This window comes from Bidens hawaiensis, unplaced genomic scaffold (assembly GCF_021521415.1).
Source record: "Bidens hawaiensis isolate Kalapana, Puna unplaced genomic scaffold, B.hawaiensis_p1.1 tig00030500_1, whole genome shotgun sequence".
Taxonomy (NCBI): Eukaryota; Viridiplantae; Streptophyta; class Magnoliopsida; order Asterales; family Asteraceae; genus Bidens; species Bidens hawaiensis.
The window spans coordinates 24,303-34,820 of NW_027495079.1; positions in this window are offsets into that span (position 1 = coordinate 24,303).

Here is a 10,518-nt window from a genome sequence, read left to right on the forward strand (position 1 = left end):
TTCATAACATAAACCCTAGTTTGAATTTCATTCAATTGAACATGAAATCCCCGAAAACTATTGAAAATAGATGAGCGCTTTCGTTCAAGGGTTGATAACTAACAACAAAAACCAAAACTTACTTGAGAGTTGATTAAGGAAGTATAAGAAATAAGATTAGAAGACCCTTTTGACTTTTGAAAATCAACCCGTGAAGAACACCTTGGTTAAGCTCCAATTCGTGAAAGAGAGAAGGATGTGCAAGTTGTGTAGAAGAGAATGAATTTGGAGAATGATTTGTTTATATAGGAATCAGATTTAAGGTTAATGTTTATCAACAAATCATTTTACTTTGTTTTAAACTCATTAATTCAAATTGGAGATAAAACTTCGTTATCGATCAATTAATTTCTTATTAAATCGTTAGTTGCTAATTAAATACCACAAGAAAACCTTAACAAGACCTTGACCTTTTAAAATTCTTCCCAAACCACTTTCATCCTAAAACCACGTTATTGATTTATCCAAATTTAATTTCAAACTTTTCTTTTAATTAATAGTTCGTAGATAAATAATATCACTTGGTTAAAACTTAAAAGAGTAGTAAACTAATTAACATTAAGTATATTATTCCTCTTTAACATTTTATTTGATGCATTTTATATGAATTTGAATAATTCTCCTATACGTCATTTTCATTGTTAAATAATAAAAAAAGAAGTCAAATAACACGTCCTTTGGTTGATCTTCTAATCTGATCGATGTGTACAAATTATAGAACGTATCCTTATCTAATCTGATCGATGTGTACAAATTATATTGTAGTTTGAAAATAATTAATCTGAATTACTAGTCACAAAAGAAAAGTTGGAGCGTTTAATTTGGCATCTAATAAACAAAGCGCTCAAATTACGCTGTAATTTTATGTTTATATTAATTAACGTGATCATACCTCATGGCATAAATAACATGTTAAAAAGGTATGATAAATAATTATACTATTACTGCCATGCGTTATATAAAATATATATATGAGAGAAACGGGGATTTTTTTTAGCATTGTTGGGTGCAAAATTAATATAATAAAAATACTTTTGATACACAAATTTTGAAATTAGCATTATTTCCTAAACTCACATTATAATTATAACTTTGTCAATGGATTTAATATACGTAAGAGTGTAACATTATACGTTTAAAAAATTAAAAAATAAAATAAAAACTATGATACTAATTTATTGACATGTATATAACATAACTTAGTTAATGTATAAATTAAATAGTTCTACAAACGTTAATCACAATAAAGCTTAAAACAAAAGTTTTTAGTTTTCAACGTAATTTAGTGGTTTAAAATCGATATTTTACTTTTTAAACCAAAATAGAAATCAACATGCCAAATATTCGATATAAAAAGTGGTGATCTCTATGAAACGCTTTTGACCACCCACCTTTTATATATTTCGTTGATGGCTAAGACTTAATGGAAGAATAGGTCACAAGTTTGGTTCCTCGGTGTCGGCTTTTGGGCTATCGGTTGCCTAAATTATTTAACTAGGAATAATTTTATTAACTATTAGTTTGTTTATCCTAAGTTATTTATTAGTGAAATTTTTTATTAACTAAATGTCGGGTTAAGTTATTCTATAAATGGAAACAAAAATAACAAGAATGAGAAGAATCTTTTTATTAATTAAAGGTCGGGTCAAGTTATTCTATAAATAGAAACAAAATGAGAAAAATGACATAATTGCCTCTCACGTGAGAGACACAATGATGAGTTTAACGATCAAACTTAACGACGTTAGTGTGGTTGAGTTTAATTGTAAGTGAAATGAAACCACATAGACTAAAATCACAAATTTAAAACTATTAAACTAAAACTGTAGATTTAGACAAATCACATGGACAAAAATCACAGTTTACTCATTAATAAAAAAATTGAAAAAAGTAAAAACAAAAAAATGTTTTCATCATCTTTCTCGTTTTAAACAAAAAAGACACAATGGTGAATGAAAAGATCATTGCGTTTTTTTTATCATTGTGTTTTGTGTTTATTTTTTTCATTGATTGTATCTTTTTTTTCTTGATATTGTGTTATATTACTCAACGTTATGCTATATTTTGTTCGCTATTGTGTTATATTTTACGATCTATTGTGTAATTTTTATTTATAATTGTGTCTTTTATTAATTTTCGTCATTGTGTATTTGATCTTGGCTTTGTGTCTTTTCGTCAATATTTTGTTGTATTTTATTTTTTTGAACGGGAATAATAGGGGAAATATTTTAATTTTTCAAACTATTTCTTTTTTATTTCTATTTTGAGTTATGATTCTTTTATTATTTAGTTGAATTTATTTTTAATGAGTTTTTTGTGTAGTCATAAATTCTTCTCACAATTCTCATTTTTTTCTCCCTTTGTATTTTAGTTTTACCCACTAAATGTCTTCTAATAATTTAGTTGATTAAAATTATAAAAATATAGAATTTTATTTATATTTAATAACGACAAAACTAATGAAACGAGACACGTGTCGGGGTATTTTGTGGGCATGTTACGTTCTTATTGTTTGGGTTTCTATGTCGGTTACTATAGTGAGTGAGGGACGAACAAACTCCGACCATATTTCCACCCATCCTCTGCCACAACGCACATGTTTAATTTTAATTGCACTGGTTTTAAACTTTTCATATAATTAGGTTAATTATTAATTATTTTACGTTTTTAAACTAACAAAAACAATATGTGAAACTTTAGTCTAATAATTTTCAAATCTTAATAATCAAAGACTCAAAGTAAAATCCACATTGATATATACGTCGAGTTGAAAGGAGCAACGAATACGAAATAAATATTCAACGACAATCAAACATTCTAGATGGTTTTTTTTTTCTTTCTTTTACGGCGAAACATTCCAGATTGTTCTTGTTATATGTATTGAAATCAATTATTAATATATACCAACACTTATTTCAATCTATCTACCTGTATAATAAAAGAGTGGATTTTTAACAACCATTTTTTTTCTACTTTTCATTTGATTTCATCAAATCTCTTTAAATTGTTACATGATATTTTGACATTTTTTTTTCATTTTCATTAAAATATTTTTTATCAAATCTTTTGAAATCAACACATTACATTTTGACATTTTTTTTATTTATTTCTTTTCATTAAAATACTTTACATCAAATTTATTTAAATTGTCACATGACATTTTGATATTTTTTTATTTTTCTTTTTTCATTCAAATTAAATTTCAATTCACATATAACGGGTTCTGTAAACAACCAGGCTATGTCAAAAACAATTCCATTTCATCCTTCACGCTAAAACCTAACAATTATATGTAATCTCCAACCCTAATTCTATAATGATTATACCCTAATTCAAAGTATAAATGCGACTAGACTATACATATTCAATTAATGATGGCCGTTTGCTTTCGCATTCGTCTTCCACATTGGAATTATAAGGATTGTTTGATTTCTTCTTTTTACATGTGTTTCAATCGCTATTCATCATTATGGGTATCGATTTATTGAATGCAACACAAAATTAAAACATTCATAGGAGTTTCGTTGGTAAAAACATGGGTTTCGATAAATTAATTATATCATTTTAGTTCTTTGATTAAATCCAATTTATGAAATGGGACTTTTCAAATTTTATTACTATGGTTTGAAATTAAAAAGTTTTATTCAGATTTTTATATAACTTTATACAACATGACCTATATATATATATACATATAGTCTTCATGAAAGCTTACCAATAGAAAACTTTAAGGTTTTGTAACGTTTGTTAACTACTACAAAACACTAATGTCTATTATGTGTATATTATTGGTAATTTTATGATATTAACAAAATTGTTTATATTGTCATTTATTTATCGGTTTTGTTATATTATTACCATGTGTACTATATGTGTTTTTTTATTATATATTTTTACTAACCCGTGTATCACGCGGGTTCTAACCTAGTCTATTCTAATAAAAGTCTACCATTTTTGCCACTTGTCAATACCATAGCCCTCGTAACCTTTTTTTCAACCAATTTTCATATATGATCCTTATCTTTTAAGTTATTTTAATATATGACATTAAAATTATAGGTTTATTCCAACTAAATCCATTACTATATATAATAAGTATTCTTCATATGGATTGACAAGAGACGATTAGTGAATTTTGAAGTATTAATTAAAGTGTTTATTATGGTTTATATTCAAAATAATAAACAATAAACATTCGATTCATAATATGTGGAATGGGAACAATCGACTTGGACTAAATTCTGATAAAGTCAGCGGCTAAGGCTTAACCTTAAATATCTAAAAATACATATGATTTTAAAACTAAAAGTTTTCGGGTTGACCCGAAACCTAGAATTCGGACCCAAAAACCAACCCGAATTACTTCGGTTCAGGTTCGGGTTAGTATTTTCTTGGTTTCAAGTTTCTCGGGTCAGGTTAGTTTGGGTTCAGGTACGGATTTTCTTGGGTTGGGTTTCATGTTACGGGTTAAAGTGGCAGCCCTGCTTTCAACGATTATAAATAAGAATTAGCACATTCTTTTTATGCAAATTTAAATCTTCTAATATTCTTATCACTATTATTTGAACATGGTTTTAATGTTAGTATGTATCTTTCATTTTCCTGACAGTTATGTATTTTTTTATAAACATGAGGAGATGTTCTCTAATGACATTATATTAATTGATTAAAATATATGATATTTTATATGTATGAATTTTTTTTATTAGTATCATGGATATATATTATCATCAATCTAGAGTTAGTATGTACTTGGAGAACCTTTTTTGTCACATGGACAACTATATATAGCTATCTCAAAAGTTATAAGCAGACCTATATGTTACTTTATTAAGAGTTACAAGTAGACATGGACTAAAAATTTTGATTTATTGATAAACAATGTATACCTGCTAATACAATCACAAATGTAGTGTAAAAGGAAGTTTTTACCTATTTGTAACATATTTGTGTAATCTTAGTTATGTAATTTATGTAATTATAATTTAATTGTAATTGTATTAACAATATATGATCAATTTGTTGACTGTATTTCACTTAATGGTCAAACATTTAAAATTTTCAACAATTACCCGTGTAATATACGGACCTCAAACTAGTTTAAAATAATATATTAATTGATTTTTTGATTTTCACATATAATGCTCCTACAATTACCCCTAAATCCTAATACACTAAGCACGCACACTATGTTTTTCACACCATAAGCTATGAAATAGTTGTCGCTAAAATAATCATAAAAAAAATTAATCAGTAGAAAGACTTAACACACCTAAATCCTACTAACATTTTAATAAGACTATGCGTTGTCAGCGGCAATGGCGGAGCTGTCCTATGGTATGGGTCGGCTGTCTCCTATGACAAACAAATTAATAGTATATACATGTTAAAATCTTAACTAACCCTTGTAAAAATTTGCACCGCGTCCTATGGAATGTTGAGAACAAACCCTTAGTTAAACTTCCAGACCAACCTTAATATATATAAATAAAATAGGTTTGAACTTGCAAAGATGTGGCGGTACATTAACGTCCATTCGGTTGGTAGAAGTCGTTATGATCGCGATGGTACATTAGTGTGCATTTGGTAGGTAGAAGTTCGTTATAATATTAACACTAAACTGAAAACATTAATCTGTCAATGTAGAAAAAAATAGTGTTATTGATATAACTTATAACATAAAAAATAAACATATTATGAAAAAACAAATACAACTTATGATCAAAACGACAACAATTTGATTGGTATTAGTTAGCTTCATTATGAAACTGACACTAAACCTAAAAATTAAATTAGCAAACGTCTAGGATACTCACGTAATTTATTATAAAAAAAACTCATTTAAAACGATGTTATTTATTGGGTCGGTAAAACTCAGGCATTACAGCGGCAAGTATACGTGAATTGGGTCGATTCATGTTACGTTCGTTACGATACATGAACAAAAAACAAAACAAAACATTGATAAGTACCCTAACGTTACGGCCGCGAGTAGACACGAATTTTCGATTACGTTCGCCACGATACTAAACTAAAAATCAAGTCAAAGAATGACGAGTGGCTGAAGGTAAAGATTTCTTATTAGGTTTTCAAAGCAACATATAATGGCCCCGCCCCTTTACAAGGATCACATGTGAGTGAATTCTAGTTAAACTCTATTTCCTAACAACTAGAAAAACAAAACTAACTAGATAAACATACCCCAAATTAAACTCTAACCCAATTTATCTCCTAACAAGATAAGCCTAATAAAATAATCATAATTGAATAATTAACTAAATATAAACTGACTCAAACCCCCCACAAATTTCGAATTTCATCAAATTTGCTCTCAAGGTGTCTTTTGCATCACCCCGTTTCACTTCTTCACAATTAAACTCAAACGATTACATAGTTAAAGTAACTTCGTAGCAAAAAATGCAAATAACCAAATACCTTAAGCATTAGACTATGATGACTAACCAAGCTAGCACATTCCTTGGAAATTTTGAAAACCAACATGTAAGTCATTCACCGTTAGATTGGTGTATTGATGTGCATAAAGGACAACCCTCCTCCTAATCTTTTAACCACCATTCTTAAAACATCTGGTTCTTTGATTGGGCGATGAAGACGAAAAAAGAATAGTCACTTAAACAAAGGTGCTTATTATATCAAATGCAGGGAGGATTTAACTTAACGAAACAGCATCCAATGATTACAGAAGACATGGGAGAAAAATGTATCATCAAAATAAAGAAGAGATTACACACTCAGTGAAGTGAAAGCACTATGATCAATTTATGTAAGAAGTTTTTACTGCCTATAGAACTCAAGATAATTGAAATGAAAAATAATGAAAAATAGAAAATATTTAAAAGATCCTAACATATCCAAAATAGTTTCACATGCATATTAGACCAAAATAATTTAAACCAATTCTATGTAATAGTTTGTGTTGGTTCTTTTTCCATCATTAAACAGGGAGAAGTTATTATGCCAATGTATAGTGCATTTTTCTGTTTTATACCTACAAATAGTAATATATATGACCAACTGAAGACATGTTGATCATGTTAGGCAACAATACCATCTAATCTTAATGTAGCATATGAACATCACCATGATAACATTAAATACAAGATCTACCATTCGAGATAATATTAAATACCCGAAATCACTCCTGAAGGCCATCTCCCGGTTGGAACAGATGGACAGACTGATGTATGAGCTTCTCTTCGGGAACTAGGCAGCCTAGCACCCGCGATTTTATACTCGGAAATGGAGATTATCAGAGTGATCCAAACGGCCGTTCAAAAAAATAATACATAAATCAAAATAAACGAAATGTTCGTCAACAAGCCTAGCTGTTTTAATGAGGAGTTTCACCATTCATCGAATGCAAAGCTTATAAACATTCCAAGAGTATAGCCACAAAGTAAAGAATAAAAATAGGAATGTGTTCTTCAACTTTATGTTTGTCTTCGTAAACTGTCATAATATTCCCGCTACTAGACTATAAATGCTTTTTAATCAATAAAAGTTATAGACCATTTAAAACAAATACAACAAATCACCACCAAATCCAATCTAGTCAAACAAATACCATATGCACAAATGAAAATAATGTAAATTTTGTTAAGTTGGTTAATAAATGGATCAAGCCATTCTATTTTGGTGGGGATTATAGGGTGATTAGATGTTAAATAGAAAGCCATAGGTTAAAATCCAACAGAATACAAATATTTAGGTAGCGTTTGGTATGCAGTAATCATAGGTGGAATGAAATGATTCATTGTTTGGAAATGAAAAAAGTAGTGTTTGTTTGCTCAATGTAATGGAATCATCCATTACACATGGAATCCCATTCTATCAAAACCATTCATTCCCACCCCCCCTTTTTTTTCCATTCCATTCCTCATTCCCTCTACTTTCTCAACAACACCACCACCTAACAACATCAACCACAACTACCACCACCACCACCACCCCGCCGCCACTGTCGTCGTCTCCACCACCACCTCCGCCACCACCGTCGTCGCCGCCACCACCACTAGCGCTACCACCGCCACCACCATTGTCACCGTAACATCACAACCATTGTCACTTCAACCATTATCACCGTCGCCGCCACCATTGTGACCGTAACCACCACAACCATTGTCTCCGTTGCCGCCTGACCTTCACCGCCACCACCACGTGACCTCCACCATCCTAACATCGCTATCACTACCAATGCTACCATCTCTTGACCATTGTCACCCCTCCTACCACCACAACCACCGCCCATGCCACCTGATAACCACTACCACCACCGCCGCTACCACCATTTTCGTCGCAGGAGTTACCACCACCACCGTCGCCATTACAGTTATTTTTATTTTATTTTATTTTTTTTGGTTAAAAAATTACTTTGAGATAAGAGTGTTTTTATTATTTCTATTTTATTCCTACAATTTTTTTTTGATACCAAACAACATTAACTAATAATTCATTTCATTCCCACATTTAACCAAACATGGCAAAGGAATGGTAATGATTAGAGGTGGCAATGAGAGTGGGTTGGGTTGGATTTGGGTGATGGGTGAGGATGGGTATGGGTCATGATGGATTTGGGGTCAGGATAGATTTTTAAAATAGAGGGTTAGGATGTATATGGGTCAAGATGGATAAAACTAACCCATCTTGACCCAAGTGAAGGTTGACATATAAAGGGTTTTAAAAACCCCTAAAAAAATATTCAAAAAAACTATTAAAAAAATAATAAATCAAAATATAAATAAAAAACGCAAAATGTAAAATAACTAAAATGTTTCCCCCATCATCCTCGTTCAAAAAAAAAACCTTTTGTACCGGTTCAGGTTCGAGTTTTTCTCGGGTTTTTTCGGTTCAGTTTTGTTTTTTTCATTTTGGTCGGTTTCGGTATCTGCTCGGTTTCAATTTCTCGGTTTTTTAGGTTTCAGTGTTGTTTTGTTGTAGTCAGTTTTTTCAATTTCGTTTTTTTTTTGTTTCGTTTCGATTCATTTGTTTTATTTTGGTCGGCTTTGTTTCAGTTTTTTTGTTTCGTTTTGGTAAGCCTTTTGATTGCATTTCGTTTTTTTTTGTTTCGTTTTGGTCAGTTATATCGGTTTTTTTGTATCGTTTTGGTCGTTTTTCTATTTCGGTTTAATTTCGTTTCAGTTTTTTTGTTTCGTTTGGTCAGTTCGGTGTTTTTGATTCGTTTTGGTCCGGTTTTTAAATTTCATTTAGTTTTTTTATGTTTCCTTTTGGTCAGTTTTTCAGTTTAAATTCAGTTTTTTTGTTTCGTTTCGGTCGTTTTTCTATTTCGGTTCAGTTTCGTTTCGTTTTTTTTGTTTCGCTTTGATCGGTTCAGTGATTTTGTTATTTTTTTTTGTCAGGTTTAAGTTGCATTTCGCCTTTTATTTTTTTTTTTGTTTCGGTTTTTCTATTTCGGTTCAGTTTCGTTTTGGTTTTTTTGTTTTGTTTCGGTCGATACGGTGTTTTTGTTTCGTTTTGGTCGGTTCGGTGTTTTTGTTTTGTTTTGGTCCGCTTTTCAGTTGCATTTCGTTTTTTTTGTTTCGTTTTGGTCAACTTTTCGGTTTCATATCGGTTTTTTTGTTTCGTTTTAGTCGTTTTTCTATTTCGATTCAATTTTGTTTCAGTTTGGTCGATTCGGTGTTCTTGTTTAGTTTTGGTTAGCTTTTCGATTGCATTTCGCTTTTTTGTTTCGATTTGGTCAGTTTTTCGGTTTCATTTCATTTTTTTTTGTTTCGTTTTGGTCGTTTTTTTATTTTGGTTCAGTTTCGTTTTATTCAGTTCGGGATTTCTGTTTCGTTTTGATCGTTTTTTTGGGTTTCGGATGAGTTTTGTTTCGCACATGATAGTTTGGGTATTTTGAATTAGATAAATTTTGGATAACTTGGATATTTTGTTTTGACCCATTTTAACCTATAAATGAAACTCACTTTTATATTTCCAACCCATCCTGACTCACTTGAAGAATTTTTATGATCCATCCTAACCTATTTTACTTTTAAAGTTTATCCATCTTGACTCAAAACAATCCATTTGGGTTGGGTTTGCCACCCTTAGTAATGATCCATTTTATTACCTTGTTCATTCCATTCCTTCTCCCATTCCATTTCTCTTTTATTTCATTACCTTCAACCAAACATACCCTTAGTCGTTTAAAAATAGGAAAATAATAATGGGATCAAATTATTAAATACTTTTTGCTATTACCAGTTTGATGGGGTGATCTTGAAAGATTTAGTACTTGTTAAATTGTTGAAAAAACAACAAATTAGGTATAAATAAAACCGGATTAATATTATCTACAAAAGTATTAAACAATTTAGTTAGCTTACTTTTTACCCCAAAACTTTTGTTTAACGAGATAGTCTCACTATGCCAGTTCTAGATGTCGTAGATACATTTAAATTAATAAATTTTAATTAAAATAATGTATATAAAGAGTTTTCCACCTAGAAGAGCAAAAGA